This window comes from Trachypithecus francoisi, unplaced genomic scaffold (assembly GCF_009764315.1).
Source record: "Trachypithecus francoisi isolate TF-2019V2 unplaced genomic scaffold, Tfra_2.0 Lachesis_group14, whole genome shotgun sequence".
NCBI lineage: Eukaryota > Metazoa > Chordata > Mammalia > Primates > Cercopithecidae > Trachypithecus > Trachypithecus francoisi.
In genome coordinates this window covers 25,772,123-25,789,610 of record NW_022681459.1, presented here as the reverse complement: position 1 = coordinate 25,789,610, position 17,488 = coordinate 25,772,123, and positions in this window count along the sequence as shown.

Sequence of the window (17,488 nt, the reverse complement as noted above, 5' to 3'; positions counted from 1 at the left end):
GTTAGACTCTTCTTATGATTGTCTAATTATCCCTCTCCTAACAAAGTCTGACATCAAGCACTGTTTCTACCCACTTTCCAAAGGATCCAAGGCCCTCTGACTCTGCTCCCCTCCTTCCAGCTCTCAGGTTACCGTTACCTAGTTCTTTAGTTCTGCTTTGTTTTAAAATCATTCTAAAGTTAATCATTACTATTATCTCTTTAATTGTATCAATACTTATCTTGATTTATCAACTCATAATTTTCTTTCTAAAATTGAATTTAAGATGTGCATATATCAACTCATAATTGTCTTTGTTTACCTTTGTATTTTGAATTTCATTTTTTTTCTTTCTGGGTTTAATTTTCTTATTGAAGATGTACTCTGATAGCTCTTTAATTAAATGTCTGTAAGTAGTAAAATCTTTCAGTCTTTCCCTCAACATTTCTTCAATTTACACTCACTCTTGAATGTTAATTTTGCCTGGCATAGAATTTTAGGTTGCCAGTTATTTTCCAGCAGTGCTTTGAAGGCATTATTTTATTCCCTTCTGGCTTCTGTTGTTGCTGATGAGAAATCTTGTATCAGGTTGTTTCCTTTGCAGATAATCTTTATTCTATTCTGTGGTCACTTTTAATACTTTTTCTTTGTCTTTGATGTTTTATCATGCTATGACTAGATGTGGATTTAATTATGTTTATTTTGCTCAGGACTCTTTTTTTAAAAAAAAAAATTCTGACGTTTCTTTCTCTGAAATCTGGTTATTATTTGTCTCCAAATATATCTTCTGAATTTTCACTGTTCACTTGGACATCTCATACTAGCCTCCACACTCCTTAACATCTCTTTCTCTTTTTCCTTCTTTCTAGGTAGTTCAGTAATATCTCTTACCATTTTTGAATAACTAATTTTAAGATAGTCTATTAAATTTTTATTTCTGGAATTTGTCTTCAGTTATTTCAGCTTTGCCTGTTATTGGTTTATACTCTGCTGCTTTTTATTATGGTTTAAATTTCTGTTTTTAGAAAGTCATTTTAAATTAACTTTATAGATGCTTTTGGTTCGATCTTTTATCCATGCTATCTGGGGTGATAATCCTCAATCTTTTTGTATCTACTACATGCACTAAAATCTACTTGTTTTTTCTTCATGTACTTTATAATATTTTCTTGTGAGCTTATCTTCAGTGGGGATTATTTTTTCTTTGTGAATTCTCTATAATGTAAGATATAAACGTGTCTCTACAGAGTACTTTTATTTTTGCTTCTGCCAGAGCCCTGGGGATGTTGATGGTCATGAATCAGTTTATCTATCTATCTATCTATCTATCTATCTATCTATCAACCATCTATCTATATAGCTAATCATCTATCAGTCATCTACCTACCTACCTATCTTCTATCAATTATCTATCTACCTATCTTCTGTCAGTCATCTACCTACTTACCTACCTACTTTCCTGTCTTCTATCAATCATTTATCTATCTGTCTACCTACCTATCTTCTATCATCTATCTTCCTAGCTATCATCTCTCTATCATTTATCAATCATCTATCATTTGTCATCTATCAATCATCTATCTAATGACCTACCTGTCAATCATCTGTATATCTAGTACCTACCTACCTACTTCTATCAATCTACCTGTCTGTCTGTCTGTCTATCTATCTATCTATCTATCTATCTATCTATATCATTGTCATCTATCTGTTTATCTAGGCTGCGACACACTATACAAGTAATGGAAATGTGGCTTTTATTTCTCACAGATGACTGTTTTTGCTGCATGTAGCCTTAGGCACACAGTGACTTTTGCTAGGAAAGGTTCCAATCTTTGCTCTCCTGCTTCTCTTGGGTCATAAGCTGCGTCCTTTGTCCCTGCTTGGGCCTTGGAACCGCACCCACAGTCCTTAGGACTTACACTTGTGACCCAAATCCCTATGGGTTCCTGTGGATTCATCTAACACTTGCTAACTGAGTTTCTTTCTTTAATTCTGGACCTTGGGGATTTCTGTTTTCTTTCTTTTGCTCTTGGCCATGTATATAATATATGTAAATTCTTTTTGGAGGCGTAGGGTGGATGTTGGTAGTGGTTAGATTTTCTCTAGCATTTCAATGTACTTCTAATTGGAATAAGGCCTGATTGTCTCAGGCGAGTCTACCGTGTGGTGATTTCAGGCTGTTCTTTATGAAGATTATTTATTGTACTTCTCATGAAGTCCAGGGACAGCAGGGGCATTCAGTGAGGGAAATCATCTTTTAAAAACAGTGGTTTTTGTGACCCCATGACAGTGGTTACTGTGCCACTCCAAGATCACATTTTGAATATAATTTTGTATTATTGGTGTTGAAAGCATTTGGGATAGTATAGATAGCTTTATGATGGTTTAAAAAGTGGACAGAAGTAGGGAAGGAGAAAACAAAACTAGCTGGTATTTTGGTAGGAAAAACTGAAAATTCAGCAAGAGAGTAACTCAGCCTACAACTGTGTGGGAGCTGGAACAGAGGACAGATGGAGAAAAACATTTCGTCTAGGAAACACTGAAGATTGTTTTAAGGGGAACCAGAGCAGAATCTTCAGTTAGAAAGAAGCAAGCAAGAAAAGAAATAATACGGCCTATAATAATTACACTTTCTGGTTAACATTTCACACTCCTAACGAGAACAAATGGCTTGTAGATCTTGCAGCGGCATGAGGCTAATAGAAATTGCTTGGAGATTTTTAAGTTGCTTCTATTCAAGCTGACATTATCAGAGAAGGGTCCTTGAGTAAGGCAGAGACCATTCTTCAGGACCTAATGTGGATATGCCAGTTGCATTCATAGTTAGGACACAATCAGTAATACTAACAATGTACACATTATACTAGTAATAAAAGAGCTAACATTTATTTGAATATTTTTGGAAAGGCATACTCTATTAGTCTGTAGAGATAGATGTTTATGCTTTGGTAGGTAATTTTAAAAATCTATTATAATAACATTTACATGAAATTTCTTTTAATTAAAAATAATGCTTTAAGAACATTAAACAATTATTTAAAAACTCAAAATTGCCCCAATTATACCACTCTTGTGTAACTATCTTCATTTTACATTTGTGTATTATTTTTTCTTATTGTAATCATACTGTATATAATATTTTACATTTTCTCCTATTTATTCCATAATAAATATTTTCATGTATATAATAAAATTCTGATAATTTTGTAGACATTTTAGAATGGAGACTTGCTATTAAGACGTAAAACTAGTACTTTTTTAAAAGGAGGAAATCAAGATGCCAATACATGAAGGCATTAAGAAAGGAGGAAAACCCCTATTCTCTCATTTCATCAGCATTTCAGTACGTAAAGGACACTTAACCTCTACCCCCAAAAATCTGAGGACATGGTTTCAAAAGAATGTGACTTCAGTTATGTTAATTTAGTATAAGAGTACTGTTCTTCCACTTTCCTCTTATTTTTCTAAGGATGATTGAAAACCTTATCAGGGGCCTTTCTCGATCCAAGAACAAAGTTGGGAATTCCCTGGCTTGGGCGATATCTTGAGAGACTTACTTAAGGGGAATGCTGTTTGTGATTTTTCTTGGAAAATAGCTGATTAATTCAGTGAGAAGGCTGGCATTTCCAACGATGAGCCCCAAATTCACCACTTCTTTTCACAGGTGGAAGTCCTTCATGCAGGTCCAAAGCAAGGAACTGCAAAGAATGACTACAGGCGCCCGCCACCACGCCCAGCTAATTTTTGTATTTTTAGTAGAGACAGGTTTTCACCATGTTGGCCAGGATGGTCTCGATCTCTTGACCTTGTGATCCACCCACCTCGGCCTCCCAAAGTGCTGGGATGACAGGTGTAAGCCACCGTGCCTGGCCCCAATCTATTTGTTTTAATAGGATTTTATCTGAAAGTCCTAAAACATGTTGAAATATGTCCACTGCTGGACACCTTGACATCTTTGCCGTTCACATTTTCATTGACAAAGGACTTGCTCTGAATGTGAGCTGGGTTTCGGGTCTCTTCACACGGCAGAGGTGTCTTTAGGGGTTCTAAAGACAAGTTCTTTAGGAGACCTACTATGAGTTACAAGTGTAGCAGTTTGGAACTGGCTCCATTTGATGTCATTGAGTATTCAGAGTACCTGGGGGCTGGACAGGAGTTTGAACATTACCTTGGCTGTGCTCCTGCTTGAAATTTATCTGAGCTCACCCTGCCTTTCTGGCAGATTTTGTTATTGCCTGGACCCTGGTTGGGTTAACTTTCTGAGTGGAGGCCGGAAGCTCAACTTTTTCGATGTGATTTGCCCTTGACTTCTCAGGAGGAAATTCATACCCACTGGAATCGTCATCTTTTTTTTTTTTTTTTTTTGAGGACTCCACCAGCTCTTGGAGTTCTACGAGTGAAAGGCTCATGTGTTTTCTTCAGGAAACTTCTAGCTACTTAAAGGAGTTTAATGTGAAGCATCAGGCCACGAAGAGGTGTTCAAAGATTTTCTTCAAAATGGCTTGAGAGGGAAAAAAATCACAAAGTCCGCAAATGAATGTATTATTAAGCGTGACTTCTGCAGTGTGGTTGCTCCGTCTTTCTATTTACAAAATGGAGCAGTGTTTTTAATGATGAGGGAGGATTAATTGCTGTAAATACATCAGTTGCTGCATTTCCCTTCCTTATCCCCTGCCCCGTTAAAGTCCACATTTATCAAGTCATTTGACGTTTGAATATCTAGTGTTTGTACAACTGCTTTGTTTTATTTATTTGTGTATTTATTTATTTTTGAGACGGAGTCCTGCTCTGTCACCCAGGCTGGAGTGCAGTGGCGCAATCTTAGCTCACTGCAACTTCTGCCTCCCAGGTTCAAGTGATTCTCCTGCCTCAGCCTCCTGAGTAGCTGGGACTACACGTGCATGCCACCTTGCCCGGCTAATTTTTTGTATTTTTAGTAGAGACGGGGTTTCACCATGTTAGCCAGGATGATCTCCATCTCCTGACCTCGTGATCCACCTGCCTTGGCCTCCCAAAGTGCTGGGATTACAGGCGTGAGCCACCATGCCTGGCCGTGGTTTCTTTATTTTAAAAATTCCTATGTTTGCAGTGAAATAGCCAAAAGTCAAAAACTGAGATGCATTAAAGAAGTAGGAGTTTATGCCACATGCAAAGAGCAGGTAAAAAGACAACAGAAGTGACTCAGAAGTATTCTTTATGAAATATGCTTCTTTAAGAATTGCTTGAATCTGGGAGGTGGAGGTTGCAGTGAGCTGAGATCACACCACTGCACTCCAGCCTGGGCAACAGAGGGAGACACCATCTCAAAATGAAAATAAAAATAAAAATAAAGTAAAATACGCTCCTTTTTAAAAAGTGCTGGTTAAGCTTTGACTACACCTCATTTAAAATTTTTTTATGTCAATAAATTTATTTTAAGTTGCTTCTAGAAGAAAACTGTTACTATTTTAAAGTTACTATCTAGGAGAAAACTGTTATCCTCTCTCCCTAAATCAAGGTAGTGACTGGAAATGCAGGCACTTGGAAGTAGGAGGGTGAGTGCTTAGCGTGAAATGCTCATAGGTGCCTGTCAAAGGAATGAGAAACTCAGGGAGTCCAGTAAACTAAGAATTCAAAAGGGGAAAATTCTCCTTATACAGGAACAATATTTAGTTGTGATTCCAGTCTTCACCTTGTATTTCCCCTGATTTCTCTGGCTAGCCTCTGGCAGTGAAACCTCAAAATAAATTTTATTCATTTATCTCTCTATTTTTCTATTTCTCTATGTGATTTTTTTTTTCTTAGTGAGCATGTCTATGACAATAATGCGGTGTTGGATTGCTTCAAAGTTAACTCACCACCTTGCCTTTGCCACCAAAGAGATCTGCCTTTTCTTTAGGTTTTGCAAAACTTTGTAGGTATTTTGGGCCCACAGTGTTCAATTGCACCTTCAGTTGGGATTCAGTGGGGATTCCCATCACTGGTGTTATTGAAACATTAGCTTGGATTCCTGCCTGATCTGACTGCTGTGTTGTGGGCTCTGTCATCTGAGTTTTTGGGGGAAGGCGTCCTACTGACCATTCCATCCTGTCAATCCTGGAATCCAGGGATCCTCTTGACATCTGTCAGTCCCAGAAATAAAAGCTGGTGAACTCTGTGTCCACTGGTAGAGGTGATAACCCTGGTTGGTGTTTCTTCCTTGTAAACCTGATTGTAACACCCAGAGAGAAAGGAAATCTAATAGTGGCAACCATCACCATTAGACTCTTGGAGCCAGAGATTTCCAGGTGGGGTTAGAGGCATGGATAGGTTGGAATCCCAGGCCTGCCTTTTTCAAGGAGTGATAGCAGAGTTTCGAAATCATCTGAAATCTCAAGTGATGTCTCTGTGACTCTTAGAGAAGATGCTCTGAACATGTGTTTATTGCTTGTCCAAAAAAAATTGAATCATAAAGAATACAAACAAAAACCTCTTGGCATATTTAAGTCAGAAATGTGCCTTAATTGTTTAATTCTACATTCAACTGTTTCTGTGATTCCATGCTTATTAAGATTTCTTACTTTTGCAGCTATTGGTCAAATACAATGGAGCCCCTTGTCCCTGCCCCTTATCCATCTTAAAAGCAAGGAGGCGTGGTCAGTGTTATCGATGAGGTCCATGTGGTGTTGGATTCTACAGTTCTGCCATGAGGGGAGTCACCACGTGGAGTGGGTTCGCTTCACTGTCTCCTCTGGGCTCCTTCATTGCACTCTGGAGGGTCTTTCTCCTGTGGAGCCAACAGGGATCCTGAGACACTAGGCTGGAGCTGGAACTGTCCTGAGTCTTGTCCTTCAGGGGACATTTTCTGTCTTACCCATCCCACCTTGAAGGAAAATGGGACCCCAGCTATGGAAATCTACGGAGAGCTGGACATTTCTCCCAGCCACTGGCCTGCAGGCAAATACTTCTGATTCTGACGTTGTCAAGACTGCCTTGATGCCCAGCCATTCTCAAACCTGGGTGTTTTCACTTATTACCTTCACCAGCCCCAGGGGAGCCAAAGCCGGGTGGAGTTGGGTGGGGGTTGTGGGTAGGTTTGGACCTCCTTGTATCTGTAGACTCTTCTGCCTCTTGTTTGTCTATCTGATATGCTCACTCTTGTAAACTCCTTGGCCCTGTCACTGTCCCCGGGTCCCATAGCTCACTTCTTTTGCCTCCTCTTGTTTCCCTAGCTCTTTCAGAGACCCAGCGGGCTGTTGCTCACTCTTGGCCTGATTGGTTTTGACACTGTCCTACTTCCGTGTGGCTTTGCTACAGGTTTACCTGGCAGGGCCATCCAACAGATATATGAGAAACTGGGCTTCTTTGTTTTCTGAATGAGCTGTTCTCAGTACGGTATGATGTAGGTACAGCTTTACTTCCTCCAAATTCATGGCTCAAGTCTGATAGCTCCTTCCCATCCCTGTTCCGAGTCTTCTTGGGCACCAGACTTTCCCCGTCACTTCCAGATACAATGAACTGTTTAATTTCCAAGTATTGAGAGGTCCAGAGAGGTTGAGTTTTTAAAAGTCCGTTTTTCGTCCTGTTTCAAGATTCTTTGCATCTGGAGCCAGTGTCGGCATCAGAAACGCCTCTGGGGCCCTGGCTGGCTCCCAGCCTCAGGGGGTTGCACACCCACTCCTCTCTTGACCACTGACCTCTGCCTCTGGTGTTCCAGGGTTGGAGCAGGAAGACGGAGGACAACAAGGGCTATTAATAGGGTTACTTGACCATGCATCATGATTTGGTGTCAGATTCCCCTCTGTGAAGCTAAGGTCTAAAAGCTGCCCCTTGTTGGTGGAATGCATGGGAGGGTGCCAAAGGGCTCCTGCATTGACATTGCCCCACAGGTCTCCATGGCAGGGTTACATTCCTGTGTGTGTCTAATTATGGAACCCTTCCCCTAGCTTCACCCCGGTACACCTCGAGCCTCTTTCTGTCAGGGCTGGCTCACCCCTGCAAGTCCAGTCACCTGCTGTGGGTCCCTGGGTACAAGGATATACCCAGGCCCTCTCACTTCACCATGGATGGAACCTTAGTGTACTCCCCCACGGCCTCTCCTTCTTACCTGTCCCCAGGCAGCCTCTCTGCAAACTTCTCTGCCTGGAAGGCAGTCACTAGCCCCTGTGCCCTGGTAGCTCAGAACCCTAGGGAACCCCTTGGAGGCAGCCTAAATGGTTTTGTTGAAACTTTCCTCAATGGCCTTGAGGTTGGTGCATCCGCACATGGATGTGAAATTTCCCGGCCTACATTCCTCTTTCCTTTCTTTCCCTGGGGTGGAGAGAGGTGCTGCACAGCTTCTGAAACTTTCTCTGAAGAAATACCATGTCTCTGGTCTCTTCTATCAGTGTCGGTGCGTAAGAGCTAATTGTGCAGATGTCTGCCAACTCCTTTGGTTGATTGAAATTGTGGGAGGATTTATACTATGCAGAAACCAGCAAACTCTACACATCCACCCTGCTCCCCTGTGCGACTGTGGGAGCTGGATACTCAGCACTGACAAGTTTGTGACATATGTACCCTTGAGGCTGGGAAGGCAGAGTGGCAGAGACTTGCTGTTGTTGCTGAGGTCACTCCTTAGAGAGTTGTGCATGGATGTGCGGGCTTCCTTTTTTAGAGAGTGCACCCCTGCCATGCTCTGTGCGCTATTCTGAGCCTCAGCCGATGGCAGGAAACATACCATTTTGCACTCGGTTGCTTATGTGGCGTTTGTGATATATTAGTGCTGTGTCTGGTGTTTCTTTCATGATGTTATTCCCTGTTTTCCAGGTTAGGAAACTAAACCTCTGAGAAGGTGGACTTGTTGAGGGCCAGGTGGATGATCACTGCTAGCCTCTGTGCCTGCACTCTGCTGCCTGCACTTCCATGCCTGTGACTCTGTCTGTGGAGTTCACTGAGCCAGTCTTATAGTCCGGCTGCTGACTCCAGGAATGGGGCATGGGGCACAGGAATTCCTCAGCGATTCCGATGCAGATGGCTCATGGATCATATGGTTGGAAATCACCTCTGCAGCCTGACAGGGACTGGAGTCTTGGGCTTCTAGGAGAAATGGGTGGTTTTCAGAGGGAGGCCCTCCTCCTTCCAGTGCTAGAGCAAAGTCAGGCTTACAGTCCTTGCTATGTGTAAAGCACGTGGCTAGCCCAAGATCAGGGCTCTCCTTCACTGCATCTGGGGAGCCCAGTGACTCTGGTCTGCTGAGATTGACCTCCACACGACCTGAGCACCTAATGTTGTCCATTTCTGCTGGATTGTTTTGTGCTTATGAACAATCTCTCAGTTATTTCCTGCATAATCGACTTTAAGTCAACAGATTGTAAATGTTAATTATATCACATAATTTCTAAATTATATGATTTTATAATTCTGAGTTTTATTGGCAGTTTTGGTAATTTACTCTGTGCACATTCAATTTGCCCAGTTGGCGTGGGCTCTATGATGTGCTGTCTGGGTTCCCATCAGGAAGGAAGGACTTATTCCCTCAGATGCTGGGAGTATGGTTGGAAGACGCCTCAGCTGTCAGCCCTCTTTGGGAAGTGCCTGCTGATGAGGACAGCCCTGTCCAAGCTCATGTCTCCTTCCCAGGACATTCTACAACCAATGACTCATCAATGCAGGAGTGTCAGCCAGGGTGTTCCAGAAAAATCCAACTGGATGGATGTAGACAAATCTTTCTCCCTCTCTCTCTTTCTCCGTGTGTGTGTGTGTGTGTGTATATATATATATAGAGAGAGAGATATCTCTTTATATTTCCAGTTCCTTAAAATGAATCTTACTACACCCATCTCAGTGTACATATGGACATCTCAGTGTCCATACGTAAACGTACACACACGTGTGTTTATATGTCTATAGATTCAGAGATAAAATGAGATATCTATGTATGGATGTATATGTATGTAAATATAGACAAACCAATGTCTTCAAAATACATCTCATTACATTGATCCATATTTATGACTATGTACATATGTGTATATACGTATATGCATATAGATTCAGATGGATGATAGATATGAGATGTATTTTAAGGAATTAGTTTACACAATTGTAGACTGGAAAGTCTGAAATTGGGAAGGCAGGCCAGCAATGATCTTTCCTTCTGAGGAACATTTTCCAGAGTGGGCCACAGCCCGGTGCTGCAGGAAGAAGAAGATATTACCATTAACAAGAGCAACTAAGCTCTCCTTGATAAAAGGAAGCCCTGGGAAGCTGGTGTCTGCTCAGGTTCCCTACACAAGGGTTTCAGTGCTTTTGGGGGAGGCTGCGTTTTGTTTTCAGAAAATGTAGATGGATGTGGCTGGGTTGAAGGTGGGTGGTATGATAGCTGAGTCTTCCTGGGGTTGGGCCACCGCATACCTTAAACACCAGTGTGGGGAACCTATACACATATATATGTATATACACATATGTACATAGTTGTAAACATGGACCAATATAATGATATGTATTTTTAAGAAGTTGGTTTATCTGTCTATACATATTTATATACATAAACATCCATACATAGATATCTCATTTTATCTTATATAAACACGTGTGTGTACATTTATGTATGGACATAGAGATGGGCATAATAAGATTTATTGGCCAGGCACGGTTGCTCATGCCTGTAATCTCAGCACTTTGGGAGGCCGAGGCGGGCTGATCACGAGGTTAGGAGATCGAGACCATCCTTGCTAACACAGTGAAACCCTGTCTCTACTAAATATACAAAAAATTAGCCGGATGAGGTGATGGGCGCCTGTAGTCCCAGCTACTGGGGAGGCTGAGCTTGCAGTGAGCCAAGATGGCGCCACTGCACTCCAGCCTAGGTGACAGAGCGAGACTCTGTCTCAAAAATAAATAAATAAATAAACAAACAAATAAATAAATAAAAACAAAAGATTTATTATACCTCTGGTTACCAAAACTTAGCATTTCAGAGATGTCCAGGAAGCTAAGAAATTTTCCAGAGAAACTGGGAGGCATTACAACAGATATTAGCTTGCATGTATCTATGTAGGTGAGTGTTTGTCATCAGGACAGAAGGATTAGTTCTGTCAAGTAATCAAGTGTCACACTGTTTGGCTCACAGAGGTCAATCTTTCCACGCTTCCTGGGTTTTGACTGTGAATGAGTATTGCTGGATCATGACAGAGAGGGCCCTGTGGTGGAGATGACGCAGAGAAAGTGCGTCCTGTTTGCTTTCTCTGCTGTTGAACCAGCATGTGCCTTTCTCTATAATTAGCAGACAGTATGGTCCTCAGGAATACATAGAGACTGGCTTTGAATTCTGAGTTTGAATTTGTGTTCGTTTGCTTACCCTACCTGTGATCGTCACATGCCTCAGTTCTCTGAGAAATGAGAACAGCTCTCTCAATAAATGGACCTAGTGATTAATACTACGAAAGGCTCTGCCAGCACCTTGCACTGCTGAACAAAGCTGTTACCACCACACAGAAAAGCAGTAGCCTTGCTGGGTTAACTGGATTCATGATGAGCTTATTTTTTTACAAAATTTTTAGATGTTCTAGCTATTATAAGAAGATAGTCCCTCCCACAGTCCCCCACCAATTTTTATGTAGAGAGGATCTGGTCCTGGGATTGCAAAACCTGTTCAGATTCCAGAAGGCTAGGCCAGCAAAGAAAATTCTGGTACTTAATTGTGCCTTTCTCAGCAAAAGAAAAAAAATGGAAAACTCAATGACATTTCAAGCAAGAAAAGAAACCCCTAGTGGTGGCCGGGCGCGGTGGCTCACGCCTGTAATCCCAGCACTTTGGGAGGCCGAGACGGGCGATCACGAGGTCAGGAGATCGAGACCATCCTGGCTAACACGGTGAAACCCCGTCTCTACTAAAAAATACAAAAAAACTAGCCGGGCGACGTGGCGGGCGCCTGTAGTCCCAGCTACTCGGGAGGCTGAGACAGGAGAATGGCGTGAACCCGGGAGGCGGAGCTTGCAGTGAGCTGAGATCCGGCCACTGCACTCCAGCCTGGGCGACAGAGCGAGACTCCATCTCAAAAAAAAAAAAAAAAAGAAACCCCTAGTGGTGTGTTGGTTCACCAGGCAGGTGTGTGGAAAACCGGACGGCCAGCGAGGTTCTGTCCTCCAGGTGCGGACCCTCTCCCCCTGTCACTGAGAAGCTCTTTCATCTCTCTCTATTTGTTATCACAGTCTCCATCTTAAACCCTACACACTGCCTCTGGAAAGTCTTGTTGTTCTTTAAGGGCAGAACACTCCAGAGCCAGCCCACACTGCCCCCGCCCTGCTTCTGCTCTGAGGTGGCCCCAGCAGGAGTACCAATCCTAGACCCTGACTAAGCGGAGCTCCCGGGCTTCCACCGGCCAACCTCACAGGCCCGGAGTCCAAGGATGCACATGCTCATTCTTGGGGCTGAAACAGAACCCCCCATCTTCACTGAGACCCACCTTTCCTGCCTTTCCTTCCTGCTCTCCTCTCTTCCCTGCACCTTCTGTGCTTCATTGGCCACCAGGCTCTGACATGTCTTCTCATCTCCACCCTGTCTCCTGCATTTTGAGGCTTCCCCATCTACATTACCTTGGGCTGGACCATGGCAGCCATCCTGGAACTGACCTCTCTGCCTCTGGCCTTCCCTCCCTGTAGCCTCCTGCCTCATGAATCATCCCAGCAGCCTCTTTGGGAAACTTCGCTCAGCACGTGCTCCAAAAACCTCAGCTATTTTCACAACAAGATTCGGACTTCCTAGCCTGAAAGTCTAGACTCTCCCCACAGCCTGGCCCTTTGAGATCCACACAAACCCTCATAGTCCAACCAATGCGCCCGCCATCTCCCTCTTGCCTCGCGCTGTCCTGCTTCTTCATTTTTCTGGAACTTCTGCCTGAGAGACTTGTATGGTTTCTCTCCACCCTCTCTGTTCCAGGCCATTGTGAAAAACCCCTCAGTTTTTTTTTTTTTTTTTTTTTTTTTTTGCTTTGCAAATCCCAAATCCCTTCTCAACCATCTCAGGAGATGACCAAGATGGCAAAATCGTTTTTACAGTTTCAACAGGGGGTTCTATTAAATGGTCTCATTGACTCCTCTCGTGAAGTAGCTGTGTTGGCTCCCTGTACAGGGTCTTCTGCAAGCTGCACTTGATTTCTGTTTTGCCTAAGTTATTGTTTTCATCTGGATTGCCTTCCTCTCTGATGTCCATAGAAGTTCTTCCAATTTTTCATGATCTGGGTTCTGCTATTCAAGGTTGAAACACCCTCTTTTCCTCTCCTTCAAATGATTCCAGTTCTTCTTCCTGGAGCAACTATGTGTCCTCTTCACCTGCCTCACAAAACCTGGGTCCGCAGGCTTCCTCTCCTGCCAGGCATGTAGGCTCTTCGGGAGTGAGAGACACACTTTGGGACTTTTCTGTCCCGTATGGCCCCGTCCACAGCTCTGTGCATGGGGTGAGTGCTCAGTTCATACTTGTTAAAGGATGCATGGATGATGGAGTCCATGGAAAATTCTATAGAGATGCAGTGCATACCTGTGAGGTTTCACAGGTTAATGGGGAGGCATGTTGTCAACCTCACATCCTGAGTGTAGGGGAAGCACGCTTGTGGCGGGGCTCATGATTTCTATTTTAAATATCAAGGATGATTTTTAAATTTTTATTTCCCAGTTGTGTCCAGTACAAATGAGGTGATCTTTGTGCAATCCTCATAAACCAGCCAAAACTCAGTGGAAATGGAAAACCTGATTTCAGTGCTCCTGGTGGCTCAGTACTCATCACTGAAATCCCAAATTGTTTTTGGCAAAGCCGATGGGTATAGAACTATTTTCATGAGTTCACGGTTCTTTGAAATTCCTCATCCTTAAGGAGCACAAGGAAACCTTTTCCTGTTGGTATTCTCTAAGTATTTGGGAAGTTTTTTTTTTTTTTTTTCAACAATGTGATATACAGAATTGAGAATCTGAAATATTTTTCTTTTTTCTTTCTGCTTTTAATGCTGCTTGATTTTTCCAAGGAAAGGTTCTCACCTCTATTTGCCTCTCTATACTATATCTGCCTCCTACAAGGATCAAAGGGATGCTGAAAGAGTAAATTTTATCTAAAAAATGATAACATGTAATAAAGTCTCTTACATGTAATCTCTCTATTAATATAACTTGTCACTTTCATTCTATTATAGATTATTTTGTACTTAGGAATTTTGCTGTATCTAAAATATTGAGATGCTAATATGATATTGATTAATTGCCAATTGGGTATTTTATATACAACCTCAGAAGTAATTATGTATTTTTTTTTCTGTCCAGTATTGTTCATTTGAAAATATAAAACAGATCTCATTGCAAAGATGGTTATCTATACATTTGCTTCTTTGAGATTTGAGCTTGTAATTATATCAAGACAAAATTCATTTTGAAGGTCAAATTTGCCTCTAAAACTGACTTTAAGATTGTATTCTCAAAGATATATTGTGTTTGATGAACTTTCTTAGAAATACATAATGCTTGTTTAATCTGTGGCTTGCTTTTCAGTTGTCTGCTCTTGTAAAATGACTAAATATTTGTTTTTCCAGTTGAGCTTAAGGAAAAAATCCCCGGTAAATGTGTTTTCTTGAACAGAAGGCTCAGTGTAAAGCAGGAGAGAAGTCATATTTGTAGTTGTTTTTACTTGCTTCATGTCATCTGCCTTTCAAATGCAGTCTGTTTTCCTTCAAATCTCTCATTTTTATGGGGGCCCCCAGGTAGACCCTGGTTCCCACACTGAGGGGCATTGCACTGTTTTGCTGCTGTGTGTTTTGTTCTGGTAGAAGCTGGCAGCCACATCCTCAACTCTGAGATCAGCTCGAATGCTTTCACATGCAAAATGGCATGGCTGAGAAAGAACTGAAAGTTTACTTGGGTCCAAGAACATCTTGGACTTTAGAGACTGGTGCCCACAGGCACATTAATACCTGTGTTTATTTTGCTATCTCCTGACAAAAAAAAAAATGGGGACATGCATTGGGGAGAAACGTTGATTGAACGTCATGAATGGAAGAAAGGTTGACCCTCCAAAGCAAAATGAAATGAAACCAAACCACAATAACAACCAAATGGAACAAGACTGACAAGAAGTGTATGCTCATGGCCAATATATGGCTCAGGCATGATTCATGGAGACCCTTGAGATTTTCTTCCAGCAAAACTGCAGTTTAATGGTTTAAATGTTCAACATTTCTCTATGACTTAGAGTAAGTAACAGGGAACCCTTTAGGGAATTGTGAAAGGTTCTAAGGATTGCCTCACTGAGTTCTAAAGTATAGTAGAGTTAGTGGTGCAGCAATTTACATAGGAAAAGCACACACACACACACACACACACAGAGTGAACGGAGATAACAATAAGTAGCCCACATTTTGGGCTATTAACCAGGTTTAGGAAGCAAAATTGCTCAAGTAGAAGTAACTGAAGAGCACTCAAGCCTGCCACTTTTCCAGATTTGGAACTCTGCCTCCCTGGTTTTCCTCTCCTTACAGGGTCTCAGCGCCTAGGAGAGCAGCTGGTTATGCTGGCTTCACAGCTTTCCTCTGAACATCCTTTTCTTATCGACAGTTCCAGGCTCCTTGGTTTCTCTTTGGCTTCTGGAGCCCATGTGTGCTAGAGCTGGCTCCTCCCAACTCGCTAGAGCCGGCAGTGATGCGTTAGAGCACATCTTTTCCCAACTCTGCATTCAGGGACTCCCCTGGGTTCCTTGCAATTGCCCATGATGGAAATATTGACTCCATAGAAATGACCGAGTGCTTCAAATCATGAGTTTTCCTGTGAGAGCTGGTTGTTAGCTATCTGGCAGCACACCCCTTCTGAGACAGTGGGGTCCCACCTTCCTGCCAGAACTGACCCCACCATTGTGCTGTGAACCATGGTGTTTCCTCTACCTCTTCCCCGGACAGTAACATCTTTAGGTCCCCTGGCTCTAGAATCTCAATCTCCTCTACTCCACTGGCTCCCTTTATCCTGTCTATAAATATACCTTCTTTTCTCATCCTTCAAACAGCCTGAGCAAGTAAGATAAACCTTCTTTTCGTTGGTTTGTAAATGCCTTGAGGGCAATACTGAGTCTTGTGCACTGGTGCATCCCTAGCTACTAGTAATTACTGAAGTACAGTAAATGCCCAGCAAATGTTGGGTGGGTGAAGCCAGTTAGTGCTTTTCGTTTTTGTTTTCGTTATTTTTTGGTTTTGTTCGTTGGTTGGTTTGTTTTCAGGAGCCTCACTCTGTCTCCCAGGCTGGAGTGCAGTGGTGTGATCTCAGTTCACTGCAACCGCAGCCTCCCGGGCTCAAGTAATTCTCCTGCCTCAGCCTCCTGAGTAGCTGGGATTACAGGTGCCCACAACCATGCCCGGCTAATTTTTGTATTTTAGTAGAGATGAGGTTTCACCATGTTGGTTTCACCATGTTGGTCTTGAACTCCTGACTTAAAGTGCTGGGATTACAGGCATGAGCCACTGCACCCTGTGGCATTAGTGCTTTTCTTTGAACTGCCACTCCCTCCCTAACTTTGTTGCTCAACTCCTTCCGTGAGTAGCCTACATTGCCCTTTGCATATCCTCCCTGTCTTTGACGACCGAGCCATTTGGAAACCAGCTTACTGCTCTCAGGCTCCTACAATATTTTTTAGAGGACTACAAGAGGTTTAAAGTTGCCAGATCCAGGACCTGTTCTCAATGCATATGGTTGGTTGAATTACTTTCTCCTGGACATTAATCTCTCTGCAGATGCGGCACTGAACTTTCCATCTTACTGAATGTCCTTCCTTGGCTTCCATGACTTCGATCTTTCCTAGTTTCCTCCTTATGCTCTGACTGCTTGTTCCTCTTGTGTTCTTGGCTGTTTTCCTTTTCCTTCTCAGTCTGAAAATATTTCAGACACTGCCTTTTAATCCTCTTCTGCCTCCCTCACTCCCACTTAGACTCTTTTGCCCCCTTCACCCCTGGACCTTCCAATAAAGAAAAAAGAGGAAAGATTGCAGAGTTTCTGTTTTTAAAAAGCTCTCCAGCTGATTGTGATGCCCAACCAGGCTACACTCTGGCATCGGGGATCAAGCAAGGCAATGCGGGAGTTGGCATTTGTGATTTTTTCTTTACGACTCTGTCTCTCTCACTAGACTCTGAACTCATTGGCAAAGCCCATCCCTAATTAGTGTTTAACTCAGCACTTGGCACATGGAGGGAACTCAGTGTGGGATGGATAGATAGATGGATGGATGAATACATGGATGGATGGGTGGATGGATGGATGACTACATGGATGGATGGGTGGATGGATGGGTGACTACATGGATGGATGGGTGGGTGGATGGATGGACGGATGGATGGATGGATGAACAATTGTATGAATGAATGGATTTGAAGGGCAGGTTGAATTTAGATCATGGAAGAAGACAATATTATCAGTGAAATCATCTCTTAATTGTAGAGACAAATCATTCAACATTTCTGAGCTCATACTCTGTGCCTTGTGGGAACATAAAAGGTGAAAGATTCTTTCTCTGCAGCGTGCTTCTTTGGAGAACACTTCCCTTCTTC